At 38.1% G+C, this 13182-nt stretch overlaps 1 protein-coding gene across 6 annotated transcripts in view; it reads right to left on the minus strand.

The window, feature by feature from the left end:
* Positions 1–13182, minus strand: part of TSC22D1 (TSC22 domain family member 1) — a 131114-nt gene that overhangs the window by 99472 nt on the left and 18460 nt on the right. The window lies entirely within an intron of this gene.

Consider the following 13182-nt stretch of genomic DNA (forward strand, 5'->3'; position numbering starts at 1 on the left):
TATTCAGGTGTAGTAAATAAACACGTTATGCTGCAACAAACATGTCAGCACATGCATCCATTTTCTACAATTCACAATGCAAGAGGTTCCTTAGATAGAATCACACAGCAACTGCTAGACAGCATGTTACGCCGATCCACGCTTATAACAGTTCACACAACCTCGAACAGGCAGCTAACATTAAATACAAAAATGCGAGTGAAATATTTTGCAGTAGTATGAAGTTAACACCTTTATACATTTATGAACTCCCTGAAAGAGTTTTTAGATTCTCTAACAATTTAGTTAGTTTCATTTATTAAATGATAAAAAGTCCCACAGCGAAACTGTATTTTTTTTTTAAGGAAAGTTTTCCATGATTTCTAAGTTGTTACTTAATCATTAAACTTTAATAATTAAACATCAGAAATAATGTCGTTCTTTAAGACTCTGTGGCACTGCCACAAACTGGGTCCAAAGATTTGCATTAATATGCTCCATCCTGGCAGAACCCAATAACTAGGCAGAGCACCACTGACTGATGAGGTTCTGTGCAGGCTTAAGGTTCTGTCTATATGGAGCTTCTTGTATGATATGGGTTCTACTTAGTTTTGAAGATTAGTCAAAATATTGGCATCAATGTTGTGGCATTTGTGATTTAACTCAGGTCTCCCATGCACACATGAGGGAAGATGACAATCTTCCTTGCTGTTCAATGCAGTTAGTTCAAATACCCTCCTATTTGCCAACTATTTAAAAACTACTCTAGCCTCACACTGCAGTGCCTATGTCCGCAAATATTAAATTTTAAGCAAAGACTTCTATGCCTGACAATTACTTCTGCCAATTTCTCATTTTTGATTATATGCAATGAAGAAAAATTTTTATTTTTACATTAATATTTCATATTTTCTTCTTACTTTAGACCAAGGGTCAGCAACCTCTGGCACGCGGCTTGCCAGGGTAGGTAAACTGGCCCAGCCCGCCAGGGTGCTTACCTGCCACGTCGGCAAGTTCAGCCGATCATGGCTCCCACTGGCCACCGTTTGCCGTCCCAGACCAGCCGCGTGCCAGAGGTTGCCAGCCCCTGCTTTAGACGTCTGTTGCATGAGTTTAGGAATGTAATCAGGGCTTTGGAGCGGAACCCGGAACTGGAGCACGGAGCAGCAGGTTTTTAGCTGGAGCAGAGCCGGAGCACAGCTCCAAAATCCTGAACGTAATGACACAGTAGATCTAGGAACTTACGATTAGAATACAAATAGTAGGGATCCTACAATGAGTAATAGGGCCCTAAATCTGAAAATGAAGTTTCTCTCAGTAGCAGTGTATGATCCTCTGTCACTAACTACCATTCTAAAGGATCACATACATACCCTATGTAGGAGTTTAAATGTTTAAAATGTATGTACACTTAAAGGGACTAGTCTAGTGAGATGTAACTAGTCAGAACAAAGTCATCTTTGAAGGTTTTTAAAATCTTTAAAGCTAAAACGAAAGCATTATATTCTGAACACGAGTAATAATTTGACATGTGCCACAGTTCGAAGAGTTTAATCAACTTACTAAAACTATAGCTTTTAAAATCAATGCTTTTTTTAATGTCTTACTTCAGTGATTTGCAAATGTAAAATATTTTATCATCATTTCACAAACAGATAGGAATAAAGTGCTCAGAGGGAATTAAATCCTTCCATGGGTGTTTTAGTTCAAATCTAATTATGAATTTTTCTTCACTCTTTCTCCTTCCTTGCTTTTTATTCCAAGTTGTAGCCTATAATTTCTTTGAGGCAAGAGAGTAATAGCACCCTAGAGTTTCCAAATATCAACATTTTAGAATTTCTTTCCCATTTAACCAGCAAAATTTTGCCTCTAAGTAGCTATGGTTGAGTATTTCAAAAGCAGCATCTGATTCTGAGTGTCTCTAATTTTGAGTGCCCACTGTGAGACATATTGAGCTTCATTTTCAGAGGCATCCTCCCACTTAAACCACCCCAAATTAGGGAAAACTTTTCAAAGTCTGGACTAGATAAACTGGTGCCAGAACAAATATCATTCAAGGAAAGTCATAAAAAAATAAATGGATAGATTTACTTTTAAAAATTATAACCAAACTGGAAGTTAAGAAAATGAACACTACAGGCAAGGGCCATCACAAATTATGCAAGAGTCTGACTGGCATTCTAAAAGGAATCTCTGCAAGAAAAGGTGTTGGTTCACAGCACTCTAAGTGAAAGGAGAAGACACACTATAAAATAGTGGAAGGGGGACGCAATCCTCTCTTGTGTCGATGTACCTAGCACCAATCTAAGTTCAAAGGGCTCTTTGAAGTCAAAAGACATGTCAGCAAAACGTACATCTGCATCCAGTATTTAATGAAAGCCAGAGAGAAACTAACCTTAAAAGAAAATAAAAGCTTCTCCAAAAGGGAGTTGAAATGGATGATCTGTTTACATTGGCCGTCATATAAATAGGGATCCTTCTCCAAGAAGCCAGCAAAATTTTTAATATTAATACTTCTAATACTAATTTTGCACTTTAAGCCCTCCCCAGTTCTTACACCAAATTGAAATAGCGACAACTGAAATAGAGACCTTCTTGCCATGTTTTGTTGACACTCATTACTGCAGAGATCAAGTGTGTTGGGCTGATCTATTTAAGAGAAAGACTGCAATCCTCAGCTTCTGAGGTAGGCTTCTGGTGTAACTGTTGCCCATGGTGGTACTGTCCATAGAATTTCTTTCATTAAAGGAGGATATGTCTTTACTAAACGAAAGAAGAGCAGATTAATGTGGTTTCTACCAATTCAGTCTCAAGGTGCCACTGTGATAGTCTGAAGTGACAATGTAAGATGGCCCAAAGTACCAAGTCAACCAAAGAGAATATAGAATTACAGATAGCGGGGACCTTTTACTTTATTACTATTACTATTATTAAATAGTAAATGTGAAAATTAGAGAAAGATACTGTCTGAAGCAACTTGCAGAGAAAAGTACCACACTATTTTTAAATTTAAGGGTTTAGGTCCAAAGTAAGATTTTAGAAGGGGGATACGTACTGCCAAATTTTATTGAGTTTTGCCTCTGGTACCTGCCAGAAGCTTTTAGATAAGCATTAACAGATAGGAGAAAAAAGGATTTGTAGTTAAGTGAGGATGGTGGAACATACCAACATTTTCTTGGCTGGAATCCACCCACCTTGGTCTGCTCCTCAGCTGAACAAAGCAAACAAAAAGTAACAAGTTCTGAATTATTATGTATGTAAATATTACCACCTCTGTAGTATTAACGTAAGTCCGAGTTATTGGCTTCACTACATCAGCTCCTCCTGCTGCACTCTTCTGCTTCCTTACAAGATGCAGTAGTGGAGCTGAATGCTGTGTAGGCACACAACTAAAGTAAGTTAACAGGTTCTTTATGCTATTCTACCTTTTGAAGTTTTTATTTTCAGGCTACTGCTCTACTCAGACTCCTCCCTTCTACTCTAAAAAGAGAAAGCTGAAGAAAAAATTAAATGAAGTTAGATAAAAAAATTGAATAAAGTCTAATGATAAACCCACAGACATTAAACTAAAGGCAGCTGTAGCAATGATGAGTGGGCCTTGAAGTAAGAGAAACCAGGAAGGAGAGGGTCTGTGAGCAGACTTAAGTTTCAATCATAAAAACATGAAACAAATATTATAGTTGTGTTTTAGTTTTTACAAATAATCTTATTTAGGTAACTTAAATAGCTAAATCTAAAGGTATAAATGAGAAAAATTTAAATATATTACACAATTAAATACTGAACAATGACATGACTGCATGTGATGCAGAAGCTTACATAAGTACCATATTTTGCCATATATAAAAACTATAGAAGAACTCAAACACAGAATGGCAAAAGAGCAATGCTCAGACTGTGGACACAGGAAATAAGGCCATTCTTCCCCATCTCCCACCCTATTTAGAGCCGGGCTTTCGGAGGAACAAGTAAAAAGGGACTGAAAGAGAAGATATGTACAGTGAGACACGGAAGGCGAAAGTCAAGTATTACACGAGGAAGAGTAATGAGTGTTTAAAATGGAGGAGCTATTGCAAGTGAGGGTAACCTGTAATCAAATTCCTTGTACCTGATCTGGTGATATTCTTTGATGGCTAGATACTGGGGTGGCTGAGTAGACAAGAAAGTTCAAAGATGGGACTTCAGTTTTAGAAAGGAGATAAATAAAAGTGAAATTCTGTAGTCTGGAGGTCAGTGATTTAGGATACTTAATGATATTTCCAACTGTTGTACTGAAATGGAGATAGCATATTTACCACTATTTTACCAAAGCACCAGTTTATGAGGGCCTGTTCTGGTAGGAGATATGTCCAATTTTGAGAGATGGTTTAATTTTAAATATTTCTTTCATCATTTAGTTATTAAGGGAAGCACAGGTTCTCTGCCATATAAATTTAATACCTTTTGTTAAAAATATATTAAGAATGGATAATTTTTATTTATTTATTTTTTTAAAAGTGTCCTGCATCTAACTTCCGTTCTCCTAAACTTAAAACAATCTGAAGCAACTTGGTCTCCTTAACAGGTACATTGAGGAAAAGCTAATGGACTGGTCCCAGTTCCTTTCAGACACCCCAGGTCTGAGTGGGCCCATGCTAACTTTACGGTTTGAAAATCTTACATTCTCAGTAACTTTAATGAACTGTAAAACTTAAGCTTTTCATGGTTTACATTGAAGCAATACTGTTTTGAAGAGAATGATTTTATGCCACTAAGGTTTTTATAAAAATTACAGTTTTAGCATTAGTTGCAATTTTATAAAAACCTTAGTAGCATAAGTCTTTGTTACTTCAAAACAATATTGCAAACACTTATGCACACAGGTAATCAACTGACGCTAATGGGATTATTCTTGAGTCCAATTATGTACTAAAGTGTTTGCAGGATCAGGATCAATAATTTGTAAAAATTAAAACGTAGACCCTACTAGTAATGACATTTAAAAAAGGGGTTTAAAATTTACTACTCTTTGAGCACTATTCAAAGCAAAACCATGCAAATAAATTGAGAGAACTATGAGGAAAGTCCCAAAAACAAACCCTTCCATAATTAACATTGCTTTTCCATGTCTGCCAATAAAATATAAGTGGATTCAAAAAAGCAGACATACAGCTATTGAAAGAAGCAAGGAGCTGTTAAATGTTTTGAGATACACACAATTAGCATGCAATTCTATTTGGAACACGAATTTCAAATTACAAAATCATAAAGTCATCACCTAGAAAAATTTATATTTTTCTAGATTTATACAGAATAACTATATACACAAAAACAGCAAAGAGTTCTGTGGCACCTTATAGACTAACAGACGTATTGGAGCACGAGCTTTCGTGGGTGAATTCCCACTTCGTCGGATGCATGTGTGAGGGTGGTTTCTGAGGCTGTGGATGGCATTGCATTCTGCACGACTTAGGTTATGAGGCAAGTGATGTTGTTTTTCCACATGCATCCAACGAAGGGGGTATTCACCCATGAAAGCTCATGCTCCAATATGTCTGTTAGTCTATAAGCTGCCACAGAACTCTTTGCTGCTTTTACAGATCCAGGCTAACACGGCTATCCCTCTGATACTATATACACAAATGCTCAACAACATACAACCTAAAAGGCATTGTTCAAAACCTTTTTGCTATTGTGCCTCAGCTGGTTTTTTATTATTACTTGTATTTAAGTAAGCTTTGTGCTGAAAAACCAATTATTTAAATTGATTTCATTAACCTTTATAGGACAAAGAAATGACTAATGCAAATACAGAAGAAATCTACTGCTTGTTTTGATCACTGAAATGTAATGTTTTACTGTGCAATTAATTGAAAGGTTTGATAATATGAAAAAAAGAGCACGACGCACAGGCAAAAAGCAGTGTTATAAGTGCCTTGAATTAGGTTCCTAGAACTTAGAATTTTAGGTTAGGTAACAGGTAATTACAAACACTTTTTTTATTTTTTTTTACACACACACAACACACACACACACACACACACACACACACACAATCAAGTGGGTTTTTTGGCCTTTGTTTTGAGAGTGTTTCCATTTCTCCCCACCTCCGCACTGCTGCGGCCCCCCTCCCCCACCTGCTCCCCTCCAATTCAGAAAGTCCAAGTACTCTCTGCTTTACTGACTACACAACTCATTTAAAAAAAAAAAAATGCAGCATCTGTTCACTTACCTGACTTCCCATAAATGAAGGCAAAACACCATCTTTCCCAAACCTTATTTCAGTATGCCCAGAGGATATGTTTACTGTGCATTAAGTTTATGTAAACACACTTAGTATTATGATAGTTGAGTACAAACTTTAGGAAATGGCATGTCTGCAGTTATATGCTCTTCCATCCAATAGTCTGGCAATATCCAATAGTTTTAGAAACTATGCATTTTGGAAGAAGTCCACTAACCCCAACCCCGCTCTATTGCTTATTTCAGGGACTCTACATCATTTAAGGGTAATGTAACTTGTTAGAATTATATACAGAACTCTTGATTACTTTCTCCTGTTGCCGTCGCACCGCCCTCACTTCTCTTACATGTTGCACACCTACCACCGTCCCCATCATGTACCCAACACAATATTGGAAGAGAAAAAGTTATCAAAACCCATCTACCTAAAGCATACAAACTAACCAAACCAAAGACTATTTTAAACGCAGCAACTTAGCAAGCCTTTTTATGACTCTGTCATTAATCCCAAGCCTTCAGTTATGCATACATGATCGCTCCCAAAACGGAAACACCAGTGTCAGTTCTTTCACCCCAATTCAAAAGGCAACACTGAATTAACACTCGCCAACTTCCTCTGTTGACTTAAATTAGCAAATCTACTTGAAATCACTCACTCTAATCCTTCACGTGGCAACACTAAAATTTTGTTTCCATAGGCTACTAACCAACACACCATGTTTCAAGCAAATACTTCTGATGAATTTTTATAAGCTGAGTTTTGGCAAAGGGCACCTGCAAAGGATATTGGATAATTTAGCTCTGTATTAAATTATTAGAGCACATCCAATTACTAGTCAATATACTATACAGGACTATTTGGTTTAACAAAGACGACAGCTTCCATCTTTGTGTATAAGCCATTTTGAGACACATATACCATTGTAATACTGAACTGCACATCAAATGCACATCTTTCGCATGCAGTAAGATCTTTTAAATATATTTCTTACACAAATTTATTAATACGGTACTACATTTATGCAGTGCCATCTGAGTCTACTGTACATTACAAATGATAAAAAAAGACAAGGTTCCTCAGGAGCTTAGAATCTAACTTACAAACACAGTAAAGGAAGACAACAACAGAAAAGCAAGACAGCATGAATAGAAAGGAGGTCAGCAATAAAAGGTTATTTGGGACTGAAGAGTTTTGAGAACACATTTGAAAAAAAGGCGACAGGTAAAATGGCACACAGAGTTGAGGAACATACAACTGAAAATACTGAGCTGTTTATATTAACTTACAGGGAAAACAGAAGTTTTCAAGAGCTCAAAACAGTCTATTAAAAATAAGAGTAACATTCTAAACATAATCAGATGCCAACATTCAGAATAAAGATGTTTTATGTGCTATTTCCCACAGTCAAAAGAAAACACAATCATACTTCAACAAATAGTACATAACTTTGTATATGGTTAGTAATTTCCCCCAGTTTCAAGCAAAAACCCACTCCCCCACCCCCAACTAGTTTGCAATCCTGCTCATCTCTTGACACTCATCCTCTAATACTCTTACTTCCATTTTAGTGATCAGAAGATCTTTCTAATACGTTCATAATTCAATATGACACAAACACAGTGAACTTTAAGGCTAACAAGAATCACTGGTACATGCATTAGGAAGAAAACCTTGCTTGCTTATCAGACATCTCTGACAATATCACTAGACATTAGCTATCTTTTTCTTAAGCAGAATTTACTAAAATGATCTCCCTTCCCTGGTAGCTTGTTCCAGGTCTACATCATCTTGGAAAATGATGTGCTTATTCTTCACAATGTTCATTCTAAATCTCTCTCTAACCAGCTTTGGATGTAAGCTGATTAGATCCTTATTTAAGTATTTATTTGGAGACATTGATATTTCCATATTAATTAGGCTTCTTATGGTATTCTTTTGAAGGCTAAAAAAAAATGAAGCTCTTGAAGTCTTTCTGCATAAACCTTCTCATCTTCTAGTAAACCTTGGGGCCCTTCTCTGCACCTATTTAGGAATTTGAGAAAGGTATCCTGGTCCCTCTAAGATTTAGGACTTGCTACATTTCCAAGTCATTAGCTATCCTATGATCCAACTATGGATATGCACAGTTATCAATAGTTAAAATACTGCTGTGCTCGTACACATCACACACACAGAATTTATTGCTTATTAAGGTCTTGTCTACAGATAAAGCACTACAGCAGCTTTAGTGTAGACACCACCTCTGCCAACAGGAGGGGTTCTCCCATCAACATAGGTAATCCACCTCCCAGAGAGGCAGTAGCTAGGTTGACAGAATTCTTCTGTGATTCTAGCATTGTCTACAAAGGGATTTAGGTTTGCTTAACAATACCATCAGAGGTTTGGATTGTTCATACCCCTGACCAACATAGTTAAACCAACCTAATTTTCTAGTGTAGCCCAGCCTAAGGTTGTCCAACAGATCCCACTATAATACCCTGTTTTCAGTTGCTTAGAACTTTGCAAAACTAATCACTTAACAGCTGAAATTTTCTACAGTCTCTCTCTCAGGCTGCACTTATTTTTTTTTTAAAAAAAAACAGCCAAAGTGGTTCAGCTGTTTCAGAGAATGAAGCCAGGGGAAAATAGATTGGGTCTGAGCTGGGAGCGGGAATGGATTGGGACTAGCTGGGGATGAAGATTAGCACTGAGAACCAGGAGGTTGAAGGAAGGAAGGAAGGAAGGAGGTAGCTAGAGAGGGAAGACAGATCTGTCAAGAAATTGGGGGAGAATTGACAAGAAGACTGGATTGAGAACCCTAAGGAGTGGAGACTGGAACTAACTAGGTGAAGGGAATGGGACTGTGCCCAAGAGCCTGGAGTGGGAACGAGACAGTACTAGGATAAGGACAGGCTGAAGGGGCCAGGACAGAAAGGCCACACTTTGGCGGGGGATTGGGGGTGAGAGAATAGACAGAAGAGTCTGTGCCAACTCAAAACACTCTTCTCCAGAGCCTGGACTAGAACCATTCTTCAGCTGCCACCTAGTGTTTGAAACCCACAGGCAAAGTGTCTCATTCTCCTCTATTGCTACTCCACATGGAGGATGACAATCTACTACTATTATCAGTTACTCTATTAGCTCAAATGACAGACGACTGTGCGGTGGATCTAAAGGCTACAACCATACTGATAACCCACATAGGTGTCAATATAATGCCAAGTCATCACTTCTGTTTTTTCAGTTTGCTTTTTTAAAAAAGCAAGGAAAATACACACAAAAAGCTATATTAAAGGATTATTAAGGTTGTGAACATAATTAAAAATTATATAAGAATGCATATGCACAAAAGGGCCAAATTAAGGTCACATTGGCAAACTTAATTCTGGCATTTTTAACTCTGAAGTGCTTGATTTTGCAACCCTAATAGTGTTTTTAATGTAGGGTTGTTTTTTTTAAGTGTCTCATTTATAAAGAACAGATTTTGCATTGCAGTGCCAACCCAAGGTCTAAATCAAGATTTGAGTCCACTATGCTAGGCATTACACAAACAGATAGGATTTATGGTCTCTGCCTCAAAGAATTTAAAAATTAATTTGAAACAAAATGCAGGGAGTATCAAACAGTAAGGAGAGGGGAAAGGAAAGATGGTGGAGAGTAAAGGTAATAAGGTTACATATAAAAAGTTATCAACTGCAGAACAGGCACTGTACGCAAGATCTCAGAAATAACCCCTCCCCCATTGTGTTTGAACTGGAATATTTTCACATACCCATAAAACTGGGTGGGGTAGAAAGACACACACACACCCCAAGGTTGTGTCCACATACTCTATTTCTCAGTCATGTTTCTAAGAGTGGACTTTTCACTCTATCCGCATTGCTACATTTCTCATTCAAGCCCTCCATCATCTCCAGTCTTTACAACCTCCTCCTCATGCATTACTCTAAATTTGCTTCATTCCGTTCACTGGCTCTTCATTTTCCATCACATCAGATTAAGGACTCTTGTCCTCATTTTTAAGTACCTTCACAGCTGTTCCTCTCTTTAGTTACTTATTTTACGCATTGCCCACCACCCTGCCAATATATTTTTGCACTCTCTTCCACACTGCACAAGTATTGAGCATCTTCCATGAACTAATCAATAAAGCCTGTAACCTCTCCTTCAAATATCTCAAGACTCCCTTTTCTGTGATGCCTTGAAGATGTCAGCCCACTTATAACGAACAAGTTTGGGGCAGTCTCATATTTTTTAAAAAAGCCCACAGCAACTAAACATATACTGTACACTGGGGTTCTCAACCTCTCTCTTTTTGAGGCCCTCAAACATACTATAAAAACTCTACCTGTGCCACAAGAACTGGTTTTCTGCATATAAAAGCCAGGGACGGCATTAGAGGGTAGCAAGCAGGGCAACTGCCTGGCAAAGCTACATTGCTCAGGCTTCAGGGTCCTGGGCTTCAGCCCCATGTGGTGGGGCTTTGGCTTTCTGCCCTGGGCCCCAGTGAGTCTAACGCAGGTCCTGCTTGGTGGCCCCGGGGCTCCTGGTTGAGACCCACTGCTGTACACATTCTGACTGTATCCTTCTCCCCAATCCTTTGTACGCTGCTTGTCTTCTTAAACAGTCCACAGCAAGGATCTTTCTGTCAGTATGAAAAGCACCTGGCACATTGTAAACATGTCAAAATAAGAATTGTAAAAAATAGTGACTATTTTATTTAATTTCCAATCCTGTTGTCCCAATTACCTCAGGTGCTAAAGATGTTCAAGGAACTTACAGTTTTCCTTCATCTCAGGGCTAGCCACAAAAGCAGAAGGGCCACTTAGTTAACTCTACTAGTGTTGCCAATTTTAAATACAAATTAATTATTCAAGTATCAGGGATAAATTCAACAGCCAAATAAGTGAACTATTTTCTGCACAGTAGTAATAAAAACAACTAAATATGATTCTTTACGTTTTTAATGCAGCATTTTATATCATGATACTTATAACACCTTCCATTCAAGTATTTCAAAATGCTTCACTAACATTAAGGGAAAGTTTTACACTCAACACATCTATTAGATAAGGTTGTACTATCCCCATTTTTCAACAAAGCACAGACCCTTTCCTGTATGAAATTCAAAGTGTCACCTAAGACTGTGGCAAAAACAGGAATAGATCTCAAATTTCTTGACAAGCAGTCCTGTGCATCAACTATACACCATCCAATTGGTTTTTGAGCAATTAGGAAGCTTTACATCTTTTTTTTTTTTAATTTCTTTTACACCCAATTCTGTCATTTACTACAATGTTATGCAATGCTACCGATTTCCATGTTTGACATCTGTTGGAAAATGTATGTTGCTACATAATCTGTTAAACATAGTAATATGAGTGCTTACTCAGCTGTTTAGGATTATTTTAAAATTGATATTTTGCTAATCCATTTATACTTTAAGAATGACATCTACAAGACTTTCTGAACCTCAGATTAATGACCATTCTACCACTAATTTGTAATCACATTCAAGGTAATTTGGATTATACCAAAATCAGACTAGTTAACTTCCTCCTCCAGAAGCCAAGCACAACCACTGAAACGTGCGTGGAATCTTTCAGCTTCTAAACCATGATTCCTGGAACAGCTGCTGAAAGTCAAATACAATACCTATATTTACAAAATAGCTCAAGGATAAAATTTTCAAGAGCACCTAAATGACTAAGGCACGCAAGTACCATTAAGCGATTTAGGCACTTCATACTTGCCTTGACTGAAAACTTAACCTCAAGTTATAACTTAATGTTGCTACTAACTTGAGTCCCACCTACACACAAAAACCCTTTACTCAAGTGTGGTAGTGCTTTTAATTCAACTTGGCTCCCGCATCAGGAGGTACAGGCTAAGCTCAAGTTGGTACTACTTATTAGTTGGTAGCACAACCACTCTTCGCAGCTCAAGTGTTATAAGCTTCTGTCTCATCTTTACTATTTAACTTTGGGACCCATTTCTTAGGATTTCTTATATTAGTCTCAGCAATTAAAGTAGTTACTGACCTCAAAAGTACTATGGGATACTTCCATACTGTAAGGAAAAGGTCTTTTCCTGTAGCCATATTGTAAGGTCTAAGTAGGGTGACCAGACGGCAAGTGTGAAAAATCGGGACAGGGGTGGGGGGTAATAAGAGCCTATATAGGAAAAAGCTCCCAAAATCGGGACTGTCTCTATAAAAATCCAGACATCTGGTCACCCTAGGCCTAAACCCTTTGTCTGCAGCCATATAGGAGAGCAGCAGTCATTACCCAAGAAGCAGAAAGTCACATCCTCACATTCCATCTCAATTACATTAAAACAACCAATGTAATATCAGGCTGTTAAGGGGATCCTGTCCTAATAGCATCCACTATCACTACATAAAGAAACAGATCTTAAGATGGTTAAAGAAAACTTAGTTTGATAGCATTCGTCTGGCAAGAAATCACTTATCAATAGTTGTGGTTGTGAAAGCCTCCCTTTATTGTTTTAACTTTACAGTCCCCACTTCTCTATTGTTTGTCTGCATGATCTCTGTCTGGTTCTTTGATGATTTCTGTCTGTTACATAATTAATTGTGCTAGGTGTAATTAAGGTGGTGAGGTATGGTTGGTTAGAGAATTTTGTTACGATGTCAGGATTAGTTAGTAAAATTTTAGTAAAATGATTAGGGTATAGGTAAGCAAGACTCCAGTTTATATAGTGAAACTTGAGTCCAAAAGGAAGTTCTTTGGAAACCAACTCCAAGATTAGAGCTGCCAGACCTCAACATCTTGCCAATGGCACCGTGCAGACACTGGAATCCCCCAGATGACCTGATCCTGACTGGCCATCAAGCCAGGCGCAGGCGAGGGATGTGCTGGCCACAGCTTTCCGCTACCCCCAATGGCCTGGGATGGCGAACCGCAGCCAGTGGGAGCCGCAGTCGGCCGAACCTGCCAACACAGCAGGTAAACAAACTGGCCCGGCCCGCGAGGGTGCTT

This window comes from Chelonoidis abingdonii, chromosome 1 (genome assembly GCF_003597395.2).
Source record: "Chelonoidis abingdonii isolate Lonesome George chromosome 1, CheloAbing_2.0, whole genome shotgun sequence".
Taxonomy (NCBI): Eukaryota; Metazoa; Chordata; order Testudines; family Testudinidae; genus Chelonoidis; species Chelonoidis abingdonii.